The 21222-nt window shown below is 34.5% G+C and overlaps 1 protein-coding gene across 1 annotated transcript in view; it reads left to right on the plus strand.

Moving 5' to 3' along the window:
- LOC145680967 (uncharacterized) overlaps positions 1 to 21222 on the plus strand; it is a 750879-nt gene that overhangs the window by 722047 nt on the left and 7610 nt on the right. The window lies entirely within an intron of this gene.

Raw genomic sequence — 21222 nt, forward strand, 5'->3', positions numbered from 1 at the left:
GTCAATTTTCTCGGCACTGACAGCAATTGGTAGCTCTGATCCAGGTGTTTACGCGGGTAAAATTGTAAAGTAGGTGACTAACGAAACAGTTATCCATTCTAAGATCAATATCTCTGGTTCAGAGCGTGTTGTCCAATAAACATCATATGTTAATCTCAATATTGTTGTGTATGTAATGTATTATTTCATTATATACTGTATATTCAAAGAAATAAAAACAGTTATCACACATGAATCAGAAAATGCTTGAAAGTAAACGAAAATATCTAATCTAGAACAACTGCTGGAAATAAGTTAGTAAATAATGGCCTTTATTGAGAGACCTTCTCCAATTCTCCTCATTCCAACATCTTTCTCTTTCTGGAGGAGAGAAAATCTTGCTTGTCACACTGAGTATGTATTGAAATTGAAATTGAAACATTTGAAAAAGTTAGAACCTGACCGGGATTTGAACGCGGGTCCGCTGAATATAAGTTCAATGCGCTAAACACTTACCTACCTCGTCACTTAATCTACCGCCTAAACTATTAGCTAGTTAAAAGCATTGCATATAAGCCTATACACAAAATACTCGTACTAATACTCGTATAAGGAGAAGTTCCTATGAGTGTCACAATGACTTACTCGAGGTTTCCTTCTTTAGCTCAAAAACAAGTGATATAGACCTTCGTCAATGAGGAAAATATCGCGAAGCGTTCTTCAAGATGAGGCTGCCTCATCGTTTTTAACTAGTCCCGATTTACATTACTGCAATTCTTCCTCATGGTAACTTCTAATTTCTAAAGAAGAAAAGCCGGCAGACATTATTTTCGCATTCTTTGAATTGCATCAACACGTGCAGAAATAGTGTGTGCTATGTTTATCTAACATAGCTACTAGTTTATTTTTGTATCTTTGTATCAAGTGTGAAAGCAGAGAACTGCCATTTCAGTGGCCCGAGTTCGAATCCCAGCGTGACATTTATTTTTCTTTATTTCAAGGTATTGTTTACGTAATTGATATTGTAATTCTGTTATTATTATTATTATTATTATTATTATTATTATTATTATTATTATTATTATTATTATTATTATAGTATAATTGTATGAATATCGATGGCAACTGTTGCGGAATATTAGAAAGTGAATATGGGAGAACTATGAAATAAAGTAAAGAGATGCGCGTAATTTTATCATAAATTATATGGCGAACGCATTTTATCTTATCGCAAACGGTTATCGTCGAATATACACGGTTAAAGGAGCACTCTGTCAAATTAGAAGAAGTTGCTAGACAAGTGTTGGCCACCGGCAGAAAAAAAATACAAAGTAACTGCAAGTCGAGTACGTACTATTATACAGGAGTATGCTCAAAGACTTAGAGAACTATTTTCGTGGCTTGGCTCACAATTTTAATTTGCAATCCACGTATGCACTTTGAGACAAATGTCAATCGTATTTGTCATTTGGAAAGTTAAGCAAAAATGATAATAATCTTATGTCCAATATAAGTTGGAAGAATTTCAAAACAGATGAAAGTAGCCAGAATTTTTCAATGAAAGATCACATAACGTATATATCTGCGACTTGGGACTAAAAGGGCTAATGTCAACACAAAGTAGTTTGGAGTATATATACTATTCATATTAACTATTGCTTTTCTTGCAAAAAAAATCCGCTTATAGGCGTTAAAATTTTAGGAATATCTCATTTTTTGCTAAAAAGGGACATTGGCCCTTTTAGACCCAATTACACACACACACACATACATATATATATATATAATTTAATCGACAAGATATGAAGATTTTTCTTTGTAAGGCTTCGTGTTAAATAAGTACCTTTCAAATATAATAAATTTAATATGTTTGTCTCAAAAATACTTTTTGATAGTAATGTTTGCCTTTTGTTTTTCACTCTTTTTATCTTATTGTAAGGCTTTATGTAACATTGATACTTCTAAAATATAATGATCATAATGTGATGTTAATCAAAGTTGTTCAAAAAATATACTCTAATGTAAAATAATTATATATATATATATATATATATATATATATATATATATATATATATATATATATATATATATATATATATATATAATCTGATCAGATTCAACAGAAAATATAAACAAATGCTATTTTTTTGTAATGTTTGCTTTTTTCACCCGTTTTTAAAACTTTATCATAAGGCTTCGCCTTAGGTTAGCACCGTTAATATATAATAAGAATAATGTAATGTTCACCGAAGTCAAGTTGTTAATTTTATATATATATATATATTGGGAAAATATATATAATAGTTTTTAGTAAGGATTTTTTGTTTATAATATACTTCATTTTTCATTATTTTTTATTTGATTCCATGTCAATAACGACCAGACAGAACGACGTGTACAGGAGTCGTCCTCAATGCAATATCGTATGTCAGTGGCTCCCAATAGTGTTTACCTGGCACCCTCTTCGCAAGCCCTTAAGGCTGTTGCTACCTCTTCGCTGAGTCGAGTTTTCCCCTATCTAATAACATTGGAACTTTTTTCGTGTTTTTCTCGGTAAGCAATGAACAAATCCTTATAAAAATTTGCATGGAGTCAGGTCGATAATAAAGGATTCCTTATATGAGCTTATAATTTTACTAAAAGCCTCCAATTAAGTTATTCATTCCCCCCTTTTTTTCATGTGAAGATTTGCAACAGTGCGATCTCTGCTTCTCCCTGTTTGTGTTAGCAGCGTGAGGGAAATTCGGGCTAGCCATTTAAAACAGGTTTTTAAACTCTGTCCATATCACATCTGTGGAATGAAATTTTCTAGCCCTCTCGTCTTTTTCGAGGACAGATTTATGGCACTGAGAAGGAGGGGCGCTCTTTATTTTCTTTGCTAAACCTATTAACGTGTGCTGTGCCTCAACCAGCACAACCCCTTTTTGGGATTTAGGTGCTTTTTGGTTGTGGCGAAGAGCTTAGCTTAGGTTTTTTTTTGTAATTTTTTACTTCCTTATTTCCGTATAGGAAAACTTTTTATAATTGTGGTGTGATGCCGACGTTATTTGTTTTTATTTTTTTTTAAGCAGTATGATTATAACTTTTTTTGTTTTATAATAAACAACATAAATTAAATAAACACATGTAAGAATTTTGGGTACTTTACACTATTGCTTTTAGTATATTCGTCCAGTCTCATTCGGAGTATTTGTGGTTACTTTCAAACGTAGCAAGGTGCCTCTTGCATCTCATGTATTTCAGTCTTACACCTGGTGATTGGTTTTACAAATATAAACTAGCAGACGATTGTGATAGCAGATAAATTTCCTGTGTAGGGGCCGCGGTGGCTCAGTGGTAGAGTGTTCATCTCAGGTGCATGGGGTCCTTCGTTTGATCCCAGCTCGCGCTAAGTGAACTTTGTGGTGGACAAACACCGTGTGCATGGGTTTTCTCGGGGTTCTCCTGTTTTCTCCCACTTTCTTCATTCCACCATTTCATTCATTACTTATCATCACCGTCTCCTTTAGCCTAACCGGCATAATTGTGGGACGTAAAACTTACAGATTTCATTTCATTTTCAAATTTTCCTGTGTGAAATAATAATAATAATAATAATAATAATAATAATAATAATAATAATAATAATAATAATAATGAATAGGAAATTCTTGGCACAAGAGATTGTAACGAGCAAGAAATATCAGTACGGCTTGGCACTTGTAATTTAGTTAAAATTTGTGGTCACCACATCGATTCCTCCTTGCCGGTGTTTCCCTGACCAGAGACTGGCCGCGCTGCCGACACCAGTGGGGTTTTCACATTGAAAACACCAGCGCTCTTTGACTTTTGTAACCTCACGGAAACAGGTAAACCAGTGGAGATAGCATTTTGGAATAATTATATATATGTATATGCAGGCCCGTATCCAGGAGGGTCTAGGGGTTTGCCCCCCTAAATTTTCGTTGGCCCCCCTAAACTTTTCATGGTAGGCTTGCAAATGAACTATAATATGGTGATAAACTATGATATGGTTGGGTCGGGCCCCCTAAATTCAGCCGTCCCCCTACATTTTTGGGCTGGCTACCGGCCGGTGTATATATATTTGAAACTGTGAATAGTAGTATAGAATGTTTATGCTAAATAATAATAATTTCATTTTTACCACATACGAAGGAAACTTAGAAATAAACTTTTTTTGTTACACAAAGGTGTTCTTAGCGTGAATGCTGTCGAATTCTATACCTAATGATGACAGATTTTTCGGTGTTGTTTCGGTATCGTGAGGCAACTGGGAAACTGAAGAACTGACCACACATTACCCTTCTAACAGAGCACATTTGTAGGAGAAAGTGAAGTGTAATATCAGTGATTCTTTTACTACATAAGAAAACATTTATACATAATGAAATATGTAGTGTTAATGTAGATCCAAACGTCATTTTCTTGGTAACGTCTTTTCTTGGTTATTAGTTTTCGAAATATGAATAGGGACTAGTGCTGTCGAAATCGGTTTTTGAAAAAACCGAAAACCGGTTTTTGAAAAAAGTGAAATTTCATAAAACCGAAATGTCGGTTTTGAAAACCGCATTTGCGGTTTCGGTTTTGAAAACCGCATTTGCGGTTTCGGTTTTAAAAAACCGTTTTTGCGGTTTCGGTTTTCAAAAACCGAAAACTGCAAAAGTCACAAAAATTCGACAGTACTAATATCAAGTAACGACGAGAAAACAGCAAAGAATCTTTCCCATCTTCGACTCACAGTTGTCAGATGGAGGGGGAAAATGCTCAAAATTTGCAGAGGGGAAAGATGATATTTTTTCTTAAAATGTCTTAATGTGTACGGAAATTCTTGTTTAGTATACTTTTACAATTGGCAGAATAAAAAAAATAAGTTGCAGTTTCTCACAAAGAGGCACGGCTATCGTTATTGGGAAGTAAAAAGATATAGAATAAAATATGATCGGTGTTCCCTTTACGTATGAACTATTGCAGGTGTCTGGGACTTGTAATAAGAAAACAGTCAACACATGTAAAACCACAACATTCACATTTATCGGAGTGGCAACAAATCAACAATAAAATTGTGTATTGCGATCTATTTTTTTTCTTTTTTTTTTAAAAGAAAGGGAGAGTGTTTTTTGTTAACAAAAGAAAGAGTGGCAGTACTATTTCAAAACAAGGTGAAAGAGTAATGATAATATAAAAGATCTCAGTTTAATTGGATGAGATTTCAAGTTGGATTTCATAAGTTGCAGGTGTAGTGATCTTAAATAGGGATATACCTTATTTTCTATTTAGCTTAGTGTTGTCATATTACTCGATTTTTGCGGGTACCACCCGATTTTCAGGTTCTATATTCGTCCCTCGCTTAAACATATCTTAATCACGAAAAACCACCCGCTTTTTGGGATTGAAGAAAAATCTAAGACGACTTAATGGATAAAGTCTTGGCATATTCAACGTAAACCGCTACAACTCTGACAATCTTAACCGCTACACCTCTGATTTTTATATATTTCGTAAACAAGATAACAAGGAACACGAATCTGAAGGATTTTTGACATTCTGACTTCCGGAACTCGAGATATTACAACTTTAAGTTTAATACAGATATATTCTCTATACGAAAAATATTATGTCCTGTGAGATATATAAAGGTAACCAAGAAAGTTCTGTAGCTTTTTGTGGAGGTCTGTGTTCCATTGATCCTCACACCATGAGTTGAATGCGAATGGAGAAAAGGCGAAGGTCAGATGTTGGTGTGGGTATATCCAACATTCTACCTGCTTGTGGCAGTTCAGTTACAACGTGAACTTGTGTAAGGACAGAGTGAATATGGAACCTCCACAGAGCGTCATAAGGGCGTGTATGCTGTATGAGTTTAAACTTGGGTCAAACGCCACTGCAGCGGGGCGGAAGATATCTCAGGCATTTCGTGAGGGTGTCGTGATTACGCAGACAGTGCAAGGGTGATTTAGAAAGTTTAAGGACGGTGATAAAACACTCACGAAAGACGCACCACGTGCCGGAAGACCAACACATGTACAAAATGAAAATCTTCAGGTAGCAATTGAGGCGAACAGTGGAGGGACCTGTGAGGAACTGGGGCTAACATTCAATGTGAGTAGAGAAACCATCCGGCAGCACCTCCATCAACTTGGGAAGCACTACAATTTGAGTCTATTGGTCCCACATGAATTAACTCCGAGCCAGAAGGCTACGCGAGCAGACACATGTGTTTCTTTGCTGTCTCGTCTGAGAAAGGAGCCATTTCTGGACAGGATGTTGACATGTGATGAGAAGCTCCATGGCGTCGTCACCATTGGTTAAAATCCCATGAACTGGTTCCAAAACAGCTGAAACCAGTAATGCAGCAGAAAGTCCTGCTGTGTGTTTGGTGGACTGCTCGCGACATCGTGCATCGGGAACTGTTACCGGCTGGTCAGAGCAGAACATTAATGCAACTGTTTACTGTCAGCAGTTGAGTCGTGTTCAAGAAAAACTGAAAACACTGGAGCCAGCACTTCTCAATCGCTAAGGGGTTCTCCCGTTACGGGACAACGCTAAGCCCCACATGGCTAGATTGACCCGGGACACCATCCTACGCCTTGGATGGGAAACACTATTGCAACCGCCATAATCCCCAGACATTGAACCGTCCGAATATCACCTGTTCCATTCCTTGGATACTCACCTTAGAGAACTCCAGTTCAACTCCGTAGTAGAAGTTCAAAATACACTTGATACCTTCCTCTTCGCTTCACGGCAAACCAAATTCTACCGCGAAGGAATCCATGCCCACCCCGAACGTTGGGAGAAGGTTGTTGATACTGATGGGTACTATTTTTGATCTTCCTCCAGGTACGTCTTAGGCAGGGATGTAGCCACGGGGGCGCCAATCGGGGCCAGCCCCCCAAATGATTTCCTGGCCCTCCTAATGGCCAGATGTTAAAACATCATCGTGAGATTACTTCGCTTCAATCATTTAAAAATAACAAAGTTTACATATAATTAATAATTTACGGTAAAATAGTATTTTACCATACCGATCACAAAATAGTATGGTATTTCTTTCTTATAGCCATCCGAAAATAGTATGGTATACTTTTTGTGACAGCAGATTACACAATTTACGGCGATTTGTATTTGACAGTTTGAAGACAAACGTTTTGACAAGGTACTATAAATTCTATCATAAAACAATGGTACTAAATCGTAAGTACATTATATTATTTATATGCTGTAATTAGTGTTTTAAGAAAACTTTTCATCAGATGGAAAATTTGGTGAAAAGCAACGTTTTTATTCAGTTTTTCAGTTTGGAATTCATTCGCTTTTTTAAATGCTATTTCGTGTAAAACAGTGAGATATAGCTGTTAATAAAATAATTATGTCTTTTTCGTCACGAATAATAAATAAACATTTTGGTCAAAAAATCTTAAATAAATTAAGTGCAATTTCAAAGAAAATCAGTCTTATGTGTAAAAGTAACCAAGAAAGTTTTGTCGCTTTTTGTGGAGGTCTGCGATAATTGGCCCTCACTGGCGGCAGGGTTTCGTCGAGTCGAAACATATATCTCGTGTCGGGGTGTTGAAGTTACCACCGCGTAGCAGCGACCAGCGAGAACTTTATTTTGCTCCGCACTTCTTAGATTCTTTGCGGAGAATCGTGAAGGGACCAACATGAACTATCGCCAGTCATGTGCATGCGGTTATTATTATATATTATTTTTTCCTGGAGAATTGTTCCTAAAGTGAGCTCCGGGGGTCAAGAAATAACTCTGCCTCAACATCATGAAGTGAAAAATCTTGAGATAAGCGCGATAATTGCATGAATTTAGATGTCAACTGTCGTCGATCATTAGAAAGTGAGTACGGGAGAACTATGAAATAAAGTAAATAGACACGCGTCATTTTGTTACAAAATTACACACATTTTATCTAATTCCAAACAGTTATCGTCGAATATATACGGTTAAAGGAGCACTCTGATTGACCCAATTAAAAAGATCTTCGTCGATTTATCCCTTTACAAGCGACGTTTCCTTCATCCCTTCGTAGCGAAGTAGGAAGAACACTTGCATAGTAATCATAAGGTTGGTGGTTTGAGTCCCCTGCGGGGTAATTTTTTGATACTTTTTAAAGTGTTTTTTAGACTCACTTTAATGTAACTAAATCACACATATAGCCGATTTAACATTTTGGGGGAGTAATTTTGTGGTTCGTTGGCGCTTTGTCGCGTCTCTGCCGCTGGTGGTATAATTTTCAAAACGGTAGAGGGGCCACCGGGAATCGTCGCTGCGGCGCCGCCAATGTTTGGCGAGATGTCGCTAATTGCCCATTTGTGGTCCACCGACGCTTACGGCATGGGGACAATTCAGTGTGAGTGGCGAAACCATTCAGCAGCACCTTCATCAACTGAGAAAACACTAGAAGTTGGGTCGATGGGTCCCACATAACTTGATTCCGGGTCAAAAGGCAACGCAAGCAGACACCTGTGTTTCTTTGCTGTCTCGTCTGAGGAAGGAGCCATTTCTGGACAAGGTGTTGCCATGTGATGAGAAATGGGTCCTGTACGAAGTTCCACGGCGCCGTCATAATTGGTTAGAATCCCATGAACAGTTCCAAGACAACCGAAACCAGCACTACACCAGAAGAAAGTCCTCCTGTGTGTTTATGAACTGCTCGCGGCATCGTGCATCGGGAACTGCTACCAGCTGATCATCGCATCAATCAACTGTGTACTGTCAGCAGTTGAGCCGTGTTCAAGAGAAACTCAAAACTCTGGAGCCAGCACTTCTGAATCCCAAAGGGGTCCTTATGTTACAGGACAACGCTAAGCCTCTCGTGGCTAGGATGACCCGGGACACCATTTTACGCCTTGGATAGGAAACACTATTGTATACGCCATACTCACTGGACATTGCACCGTCCGATTATCATCTGTTCCCTTCCTTGGACAATCACCTTTAAAGGATGCCAGCTCAAATCCCAAGTAGAAGTGCAAAATGCACTTGATACCTCCTTCGCTTCACGGAACACCAACCTCTACCGCGATGGAATAAATGGCCTTCCAGAACGTTTATAGAAGGTTGTCGATGTATTCTTAATCTTCCAGATACGTACCTTTATAGATCGGTTCTGTGTATTGAAATAGTTATGAACAAAGGTATAATGTTTGGTCGGGGGCAGTAGTTCTTGGTTAAACATAATACAAACTATCTGTAAAATAATTTTTGAAATTATTATTATTATTATTATTAATAATAATAATAATAATAAGAAGAAGAAGAAGAAGAAGAAGAAGAAGCTAAAACAGTATTTTTAGTTTTCTGGAAGGAAACCAAAATTTTCCAGTTTGTTTCAGGCTTCAAAAACACTAGCTGCAACACATCTTTTTTTTTTTTAGATTGTAGCTGGCCCCCCTTCAGAAACGACGAACCCCTCCTACAGAAACCAGCTGTCTACACCCCTGGTCTTAGGTGACATATCGATGCTCTAAGGTGATAGGTCAAAAAGTGACAGAACTTTCTTCGTTAATTTTATACATACTATGTAAAACTACTGTATAAGTTCTAGTATCTCGAGTTCGGGAAGTCGGAATGTCAAAATTTATCAGATTCGTGTTCCTCGTGGTCTAGTTTACAAAATATATAAAAATTAGTTTTGGTCCAGTTTGCTTCGGTGGTCACTTTATGTTCTAATATCTCGAGTTCCGAAATTCGGAATTTCAAAATTCCTTCAGATTCGTGTTCCTCGTGGTCTAATTTACAAAATATATGAAAATCAGGTGGGGTCCAGTTTGCTTCCCTGCAGCCGAAAAGTACATTGGAAGTGTCATCAAAGAAGTAACTTAAAAAAAAAAAAGTGCGAAGGATCCAATGTAACACACAAGTTCACATCAGTACTTACGGTTTAGAACTCCCCACTTTTCTGACTAAAATATTGCAACCCTAATTTAGCTGTGACTTGTACAACCATCGAACTATCCCTTTTGCACAGTGATGCATATATTACCATAATAGTCTTGGAGCAAATAAAAAAGTTAAAACACAGACATAAATCAATACAATGGTCTCGATCGATAAATGCTTTCACAATTGTTAAAAGGTGTAATTAAAAACATCAAACATTGTTTCTACTTTGAAAAGGACAAACAAGGTTTCGTTTATAAAACCGCAAACACGGTGTCGGGCGGCTTTCGTTTTCGAAAAGAGCTTCTGCAGTTTCGGTTTTAAAAACCGCTTTTGCGGTTTCGGTTTTGAAAACCGCTCTTGCGGTTTCGGTTTTCAAAACCGCTTTTGCGGTTTCGATTTTGAAAACCGCTTTTGCGGTTTCGGTTTTCAAAACCGCTCTTGCGGTTTCGGTTTTCAAAACCGCTTTTGCGGTTTCGGTTTTGAAAACCGCATTTGCGGTTTCGGTTTTGAAAACCGCTTTTGCGGTTTCGGTTTTGAAAACCGCTTTTGCGGTTTCGGTTTTGAAAACCGCATTTGCGGTTTTCGGTTTTTAGAAAACCGGTTTCCTCAAAAACCGAAAACCGCAAATGTCACAAAAATTCAACAGCACTAATAGGGACTTATTTCTTGGTAACAGGAAATAGGGACTTATTAGTGTTACCTGCTAATAATAACCTTGTAACTTACGCATTCTAAATAAGAAATATTTATTTTCCAGATGGTGAACGCGAAATTTCATCTATAGCTACAACATATATATAAATAGTACAACACATAAGCTTATTAACAGAGTAATTTTAATTTTATGCATTATTTTTTCATGCTTCATTTTAAAATATAGGGCTTTTTTGTTGAGGTACACCAATTTGTCAATGTCATACATATTAAACTAAAGCATTACCGTATGAGTATAAAAGTATGTGATGGAATACTTTGTTGCATCAAGCCACAACATTATGTAAATGAAGTTATTAGAAAAATAATAAACAAGCAGTATAATCAAAATGCTAAATATCACCGAAGCACTATTCACAATTTAAATATCTATGAGCATACTCCAAAATCCCTAGGTAAGTTTCTACATTGGAAAAAAAGCAAACAAAATTCACAAGGCCACGCTAAACATAAATACAGGAAAAGTTAAATAAAAAAATGTTATTAGTAAAATTTATACTCTTCCCCTCCAAAATTATGTCTCAAATCAAGTAAGTAACTTGCTTAAATTATACTGGTCTACGACTTTTTAATTTTGTTGATAAGTGGCCAAAGTTACACTCGAAGTATTGACTTCAATCAATACAAATAAATCAAACAAAACACTATCATTTCACATTTATTTATACAATGAGTATGTCATAGTTTTTTTAAGAAAACAATTTTCATTTCATGTATAAATTTTAAAAGAAATAATTCGGTTTCAAATGTTACTTTCACGCAAAAAAAGAAAGAAAAATATACTATGGTAAATTAAAGTGAGATTACAGCGTTACAGTACATAAAAACTATTTTTTGTTATATTATACTATGTACATTGTAAGATCAAACCACAAGTTCTCTAAATGTACACATTCCATTTTAAAGAGTAGTTCAAATAAGATGCTAACGAAATTTTGCGGACAACTCTCGAAACTTATCTAAGAAACAACTTTAAAAAATTGACAAAAGTTATAGATATACTTCATGAGTGAGTAAAGAAAGAATACAAATATAGATTAAAAAGAGATCTTTTTAAAAAATCTGCAGTTAACAGGAATATAGTTAAGCAAATCTAAATCAGATCAATTGATTTCCTAAATTTTCTTTGTATCGCCTTATATATAAATATAAAAAATACATAAGAACTAGAATTTTAGGAATAATCCAAAAAATGGATCAAAAGATAGCGATCTTGGCTAAGAATTTTAAAAATGATCCAAAAAGTGCATAAAAAGATTGCGATCTTGCCAAATAATTAGTTTTTGGATCAGGGGCCACAAAAGTTAGCAACGGCTTCAAAATCGAGTTTTCGTATTTTTTGCGGAATAAGCACATCATGCGGACTAAATTGTTACTTTTGGTTTGGCTATACTATATGTAGTTCTCAAAATATGGGACGTACAAGAAAATATTTGAATGGATGAAATATATTGAATTTTTTTGGTTCAGGGCCCACAAATTTTTTGAATGGCAGCTCATTTTTTTTTTTTTTTTTTTACGGAATAAGCACATTATACTGAGTAAATTGTTAGTTTTTGTTTGGCCACACACTTTGTAATTGTCAAAATATGGGGCGTACAAGAAAATTTTTGATTGAATGTAATATTTTGAATTTTGTGAATCAGGGCCCACAAAATTTTTGAACGGTCCTTAAATCGAGTTTTTGTATTTTTTACGCAATAAACACATCATACTAAGTTAAGTTTGGGTACGCTATATGTAGTTCTCGAGATATAAGGCGTACAAGAAAAATATATTTTTGTCTGAAATATATTGGATCTTTTGATCCAATAGGGTCTAAATGTATCCAATATATATTGGTGTTGTTGTCCATTATTATGTTTGATCTAAATCTATAGTTGACTGGTAATAGGTACTATTTTGAGCACTATTCGTTGTTACAAACGATACACTTTATTTTAAATTGAAATATAATAAATAAAATACAAATAATTCTCTTAGCAAGATACGTCACTATAAAAGTAGCTTTTCTTTTACCAGTATAGAAGTTTATTATAAATATCTCATATGTAGATAAAATGAGCACTGGAGTCAAGAAAGGTATGTCTCTCTATGTTTTTAAAAATGTAATAATAATAATAATAATAATAATAATAATAATAATAATAATAATAATAATAATAATAAAGTGACATTCGCTTTCGTATACATTAACAGTATCTTTATTCAATACAGACAGTTCGCTTCTAATTGCTTATAACTGTCTATACTTGACGGGGGGAAAGCTAATGTAAAGAAGAATGGATCTGTTCTCGCTGTGTTTATTTTTTTCTACTTTCAGCAAAGAAAACGTACTCCAACGCCTCTTCACTGAAATGCCATAAATATGTCATTGTTGAAATGGTCCCCTCACAGCTGTGGACAATGTTGAAACTTCAAAGTAACCCTCAGTTACTCGCCGCAACCTGCTAGAAGAGAGAACGCAGTGTCGTCAATGCGTTGTTGCAAATCTTCACATGAAAAAAAGGGGGGAATGAATAACTTAATTGGAGGCTTTTAGTAAAATTATAAGCTCATATAAGGAATCCTTTATTATCGACCTGACTCCATGCAAATTTTTATAAGGATTTGTTCATTGCTTACCGAGAAAAACACGAAAAAAGTTCCAATGTTATTAGATAGGGGGAAAACTCGACTCAGCGAAGAGGTAGCAACAGCCTTAATACTTCACACATTTCTTACCGTTTCTTGGCTATACGTACTTTTTCCTGATCTTTTACCTGATTTCAGATGCACCATTGAATTTTCAACTCGATAATAATAATAATAATAATAATAATAATAATGATAATAATAATAATAATAATCTCAATATATTTATATTTCCTCCATCAAGACTTCTGAATACGTTTGTAGTCCAATATTATTTACCAGCTGTATTCCTAATTAAACCACAGTTCGTATTCAAGAAATTATTTTTTTTTTTGTACTTTTAATTTAATATCTCTGTTATATCATTCGTAATATTTCTAATTAAGAATGTAGTTTATTTCTGTCAGTAGCTTCTGCACTTCTGTTTTTGGAAATAACATCCCATCAATGTGGGTTTTTATCGCTCCAATGGTGATAATTGTTTTGGTTTACTAGACCATATAAGGTAAATATCGCTTCCTCAAAGAATACCGGAGGAAGGGGCACGGTGGTTCAGTGGTAGAATACTTAGCTCTGGTGTGTAGAACTACTGGTGCGATTCCCGGCCAAGTAAGTTTGTGGTGAACAATATTGTATCCATAAATATAAATATTCAGATCACATAAATATTCAGATATTATTAAACAAACTACTATAAAATGTCCTCTAAAATAATTTTATCCCTCCAAGTTAATACAGTCAGTATTTAATAGCAAACACACAACGATTTATAACTTCCTTTAAGTATTTCGGCATTGTTGTTACAATTCTCCTGGTGTAGTGTGGGAAAATATTGTTCCACGCTGTACGTAATGCTTTTCTTAAACCTTCTTTCACCGTAACGCGTATATATTGACATTACGTTTCAATTCGTTCCAAAGATTCTCAATGGGATTAAAGCCGGTACTGTGGGGTGGGGTTTCGTGCACTTTTGGGCAGTTTTAAAGCAATCTTTTCTTTACAACATATACTTTGTTTGGGATCAATATCTTGATAAAATTAGAATTCCTTGTTAGAATTAAAGAAGAAAAAATAACAGTCATTCAACTAAATGCAAAGGGAAGCAAAACAGTAATGGATGAAATCAAAGATTTGGCAGAAAAAGTGGAAGCAGATTTGATTATCCTTCAAGAACCATATACAAGAAACAAAAAATTATCAAACATGGGAACATGGGAAACAATTGTATCTAAAAGTCACACAGGAGGAGACCATAATTTATACAACACAGGTGAAAAACCACAGGCAGCAGTTATAAATAGGAACAAAAATATAAAGATATTAAATATTACGCAATTCGGAGATAATTGGACTGTGTGTTTAGAGTTAAGGTCTACTTTAGGAAATTTCAAACTAGTAAACTGTTACTGCCAATATAGCATGGATATAGAACCCTTTTTAAACAATATTGATGACTTCTGTCAGATCTACCAGGGAGACAGTATTTTAATATGCATGGACTCGAATGCAAAATCAAATTTATGGCATAGTAATAGAACAGATAAAAGAGGAGAAAGAGTGGAAGATCTAATAATGAACAATAATTTAACAATAATCAACGAAGAAGGAAATCCTCCCACTTATAGAAGCAGTCAAGGAGAGTCAAATATTGATCTAACAATAGCATCAACGAAGATGCACAGCCTAATAAAAAATTGGAAAGTTTTAGATGCGTCCACTGAAAGTGACCACAATATAATAATCTTCGACATAATAAAAACAAAAACTCAAGAAATAGTCACAAACAAGGGAGAGGAGAGATTTCTATATAACCCAGATAAAATAAATTGGGAAAAATTTTGGAACGAAATAAAATTACCAAAAATAGAAGATGGGAGCAACCTAGATCAACTTGGCCAACAGATAGAGGAAGCAACAAAAAGTGCAATAAAAAAATCAACTAAAACTAAAACAACAACTACATTAGAAATAAATAATAATACATTTTGGACAAACGAATTACAAAATTTAAAGAGGAAGACAAGAAAAGCGAGAAAATTATACCAAAATACTATAGATAATAATCTAAGAGAAAGAAGGTTAAACAAGTACAGAAATTTAAAACAAAACTATCAAAATAAAATAACAGAAAGTAAGAAAAGAAGCTGGCAATCTTATATCGAAAAAAATCTGAATATAAATCCGTGGGGAGAGCCTTATAAAATAATAAGCAAAAAAGTAAAAACACCTACCACTCTTTCAACCTTCAGAAAACAGGACGGGACGTACACAAAAAACTGGAAAGAAACAGTGGAATACCTGATGAACATCTTGCTGCCAAAAGACGATCAGCGGGAAGACAATGAAACACAGACACAACTACGAAATTTAATGACGGTGACTCCAATAAAAGATAAAAATGAAGAAGTTGAGAATGAAGAAATAATAAATCACATTAAAAGATTAAAAAATAAAAAGGCACCAGGTCCAGACTGCATAAAACCAGAAATTTATAAGAAAAACGCGGATAAATGGGCACCATACTTGTCAAAGCTGTTTAATCTATGTTTTAAAAAAGGACAAATACCCAGAAGATGGAAACAGGCTAACTTAGTAATTTTTAAGAAATCTGACGATAAAAAAGATGACGATCCGAAATCCTATAGACCTATATGTTTACTAAATATTATAAGCAAACTGTTTGAAAGAACAATAACAGAAAGGATTAATCGCACGAGAGTTTTAGAAAATGACTTATTACAATATGGTTTTAGGAAAGGAAAAAACACAGAAACAGCTATTAAAAGAATGATAGACCTGATAGAAGAGGGAAAAGTAGAAAAATATCAAGTAGTGATTTACGCTGACATAAGTGGAGCATTTGATAATTTATGGTGGCAAGCTTTCTTCAACGAATTAAAGAAAATGAACATCAGTAAAACACTGTATAATATAATGTTAGATTACTGTAGCGGAAGACAAATACAAATACAAACACCGGGAGAAACCATTAAAACAATAAGCACAAAAGGCTGCTCACAAGGCTCGATACTCGGACCCTTAATGTGGGATGTTACACTACAGCCATGTTTAAATCACTTAAATAATATGCAAGAAACAATCGGTGTTGTGGGTTATGCTGATGATCTGGCAGTTGTATTTTCAGCATCATCAAGAAATGAAATAGAAACAAAAGGGAAAATAGTATTAACAGAATTAGATAATTGGTGCAAAGAAAATAAGTTAAATTTATCAGCAAGTAAAACTAAATACATGGTCTTTGGTCAAATCTTAAAGAGGGATCCAATAATAAAAATTAATGATAAAAAAATTGAACACGTAAATGAATTCAAATATCTTGGAGTATGGATCGATTAAAAAATTAAACTTTCATAAACATATAACAGAAATAACAGAAAAAGCAAAAAAGGTAGCCAACAAATTACTAACAGTTGCAACAAAGGACTTTAGATTGGACAAGAAGATTTTCAAATTATATAACAAGACAATTTTAATGGCAATCTTACAGTACTGCGTGGGCATATGGGGACACCGAATTTTTATGAACATTAAACTAAAAGAAACATTGACAAGAGTACAGAGACTTATTTTAATAAGGGTAAACAACATAATGAAGACAATCCCAGCCGAGGTACTGCAATTACTTACATATGAAGAACCGATACATCTCCAAATATTAAGAAAATGTATCAAGACTTGGATCCAAAATAAAGAAATGACGAAGATATTAGAAATCACAGGAGAAATACCAAGCTGCGATGACGATATTGAAAGAATCATTCGAACAAAATGGGAAGAAGAATGGAAAAATTCCAGGAAAGGTGCCAGGACTAGAAATATTATACCAGATTTAAAAACAAGAGAAAGGATGGGAAATATAAGTAAAGATGTGATAGAATATATATCAGGACATGGACCATTTAAAACACATTTTAAAAGACTAAACTTACAAAACGATGATAAATGCTTTTGTGGCGATCTTCACACTCCGGAACATATTTTCTGGTCTTGCGACAGATATATAACAAACAATACAATAAAAGAAATAAGGAATGAACTGAAAGAAAATAGCATAAAAACGATCATAGAAGAAGAACATAAAATAGAAAAATTTAGTACTCTGGCAAGGCATGTTTTGGAAAACCTTTGGAAAGAAAGACGAGAAGAAAGAAGAAGAAGATAAATTTTGTGTGATACACTAAAAATAAAAATAAAATTAAATAGATTTGATATCAAATAAAACAATCAGCTCTGAGGAAGCCAAGAGCTAAAACTTTATCTGCTTAGTGTTTTAGTGTTAGTGTAGTGTTGTAGTGTAGAATGTGTAGTGTTTGTGTTCTGTCAAGAGGCAAAATTCAAATCTAGATAAGAAGTAAATAAACAATAAAGATAAGTTAATATGAAAAAATTTTTGGGAAATCTGGAGTACCGATTTCCTAACAAACAAGAAGAAAAACTTTTAGGAAGTTTGGAGTACCGATTTCCTAACAAACGAGAAGGAAATTTTTGTGTTTTTACTATCATAACTATCACTTTTATATATTATATTAATCATTTTTTATTTTTAGTATCTTTTCAGTTCTGTCTCTTTTCAGGTTTTACACAGGTGTATGTCTGTGATCGTCAGTGTATGTACTTTTGTAAAAAAAAATAATAATAATTGAAATAAATATAAATAGTAATTTTAAAAAAAAGAAGAAAATAAGGCATGGTTTATATAATTAGGTACCATGCCATAAAACAGAGCCTCACCTCAAATCTGTCGAGGACGAAAGCCGAATAGCAGAGAGAGAAAAAACTGAAATAAAAGAGTATATGAGAGAGAAAAAAAGGCAGAGGCAAGTTGCGACTGCCCTATAATAAGACCGTAAGAAATCGGCCAAGGCAGGGGGAAGTGGAGGCTTATAAAAAAAGATTCCTTCTAAGAACATTAAGATATATTTCTTTTATCAGAATCCCATCAATACACACTAACTCTCCAACGTTTGGTGAATATATATAACCAAAACCATTACACTTGCTCCTCTGTATATTACAGTAGGCTAGAAGTTCTTGACATTTATTTCTGTATTTACTTGTGGAAAAACTATTATTCTACCATCATATTAATGCAGGTTTAACTTAAATTCGTCGATAATAAAACACATTCCCACCAGTTTTTCGGTTTATTTCAAAAGCTCTAGAAAATTTAAGTATCTTATATTTCCTTATCTGGGTAATACATGGTTTCTTTCTAGCAATGCTACCATTATATCCGTCCCGTATTAACTCTACATGGTACAATACACTGACCATAAGAAACATCGTTATCACCCAGTACTATTTGAGCGAAGTTGTTGAGCTCTACCAAATATCGCTGCACATTAAAAGCATTCTATTGCTTTATAGTCGTAAAGTAACAATTAGTCACAAATATACTTACTCTTAAAATATCTTTTACTTACTATTAACATAAGTGGTAACTTTACAATATTTTACAAACGCAAGGAAACGAACAGAAACGTTAAGAACACAATGAAGTACTATTTATTAGTTACTGTCTAAATACTTTCTTCTACTAGAAACAAATGTCAAACTTAGCACACACTACCACGTAAATGGAGGTCGGTCAAAAGTCGACTCAGTTAGGAATGCGCACGAGACGAGTCGAGACAGAATTTTACTGAGAAAATTCGAGTCGAGACACAGCTCTTCCAATAGAAAAATGCACAGTTTTCGAGTCGAAACATCACATTTACAGTACATTTTCGAGTCGAGACAGTCTCAAATCTTGTCTCGTGCGCATTCAGATTATCGTTTGTAGCAAGATTCTAGCCTAAATTTGTGTGGCACAAATACCGCTGTCTATTTGAAAATATTTTATGGTATATAATATGCGGAATTCAAGCTGGGTGCCATGATTATTTAACGCAGTTTTAACACCAATACCACCCTGTAACATTTACTTTTCCTTTGTCCGTTTGTCTCTTTGTTACCGCCCTGTCATGATACTTATTTCTATTAGATACATATGTCAAACACCCTGTCTCATAAAGAAATGGTAACGTGTTAAAAAAAGAGTTCAAATTCTCATTTGTGGAAATATAAAGCCTAAACTGAAGTTTAAAATCATAGCCTTTTCCATTTAGAAAAGTGCGATCCGCAATATAGTGTAATTCAAAATGGATTCCACTGTGACCACACTCCAAGCCAATGCAGTTTTTGCAATAATGCCAATTGCAACATTTGATTTTCCTCAGTCCACGCGTGTCGTTATTATTGTTCTGTCCCAATACTTTTGACTAACCTTGTATGGAGATCCACATGTATGTTCTTACACCAAAATTAAAGAAACGTTTTCAAAATAATATTATTCATATAATACGTGTTTTTGTCTGAGGCCTTTTTGACGCGGAGACGTTTTGACGCGGGGCCGTTTTGACTGGGGCCGTTTTGACCGGGGCCCTTTTCACGCGGGGCCGTTTTGACTCGGGCCTTTCTGTCCTCGCCCTTTTGTCCGGGCCCTTCTGACATGGAATTATATATATATATAAAGTCTGTAAAGTCGCGCAACTCAGTTTGATTGCGTGTATCTTTTGACCTAGGAATGATAAAGACCTGAAACTTAAAACAAATGTAAGCATCTTCTAAGAAGATATTTCCGAGATCATGACCAATGCTGGAACTCGTAACGTTTTTGTGTAGTAACGAAAGAAAATAGCGTAAGTGTAAAATAAAAAATGTGCAAAATGAAGAAAATTAATATTCAGTTGCATAAAACTGATTTTCTGCTAGTGAATTCCTGTGTATATGTACAGTACGCAGCAACATTTATCCATTGGTGCGAAAATGTGACAAGGTTGATGCAGTGTTGCCGTTTCAAAACACTATTATTGCAAATCCGTAAAATGGGTGGTTTTTTTTACAGAAACGAATCCCCTGACAACACTGTTGTCGTAAAAGTACTGCAACATGAGTGCTTTACGTTAATTAATGATAAGCAATGAGAATTTGCACATAATTGATAAAAATTATTCAAGAATTTGCGATACCGTAAATTTTTGAATAAAAATTCATTTTATCAATTATGTGAAAATGCTCATTGATATAGGCCTATCTTCAAACGTTGGTAACATTGTACACGAAGACTTTGCATGTATTGTTCTACTCATAATTAGATTTGCTAGATGTTATAATTTGTGTTCCGGGCCAGTTAACAAACCTTCATTTTGTGCTCAGTGGGCAACACTGCATTACATATGATGTTATTGAGCATACCTGTGGGTACAATGTTTGTTTACTATACTGTTGTGCAAATGCCATTTTGATTAATTTAATCATTTTCAAGTTCTTTCTGTGTCAGTGTGTCTTTTGTATTGCTATCTTCACATGATTCTAGATCCTTGTTTCCTCTGTATCTCCTGTGTTTCTGGGTGTCGGCCCGTAAAACTTTGGATTTCTCACTTTTCTTCACTCCTCTATCGATTGCATATTGTATGATTGGGCAACGCTACTATCAATATAAGATGTTTCTTGTGAGCATTGTCTGTTTTCTTCATTTCTATAGTTAAACAAACTTGTTCTTTAGACAACCTAGAAACGTAGAGTCTATACTACATGATGTTGTTAGGGCATTTTATGTAGCTAAACATTCACACTTTGATATTTTCTCAGTATATTGAACGCAACATGGTTTAAGTATTTCTACACTTACATGAAAAGGAAACCAATTCTTATTAATCCCTGGAATTGTGCCAACGCACAAAACTCAGAGAGTTGGTAATCTATTATTATTATTATTATTATTATTATTATTATTATTATTATTATTATTATTATTGTCGACATTGGTTGCATTAAATTCAAAACATGAAATACTAAGAAGGGTGACAATGTCTTACGATACAACATATGTTAAGAGTAATATCAGAGCATTTCTTACAAACATTAAACTGTTTTAACTTTATGACGAAGGTTCTAGCTACCACTCTTTATTTTACTGTTATTGTGTATTTTCA

The sequence above is a fragment of the Thermobia domestica genome, chromosome 3 (genome assembly GCF_964235325.1).
Source record: "Thermobia domestica chromosome 3, izTheDome1.hap1.1, whole genome shotgun sequence".
NCBI classification, from domain to species: Eukaryota; Metazoa; Arthropoda; class Insecta; order Zygentoma; family Lepismatidae; genus Thermobia; species Thermobia domestica.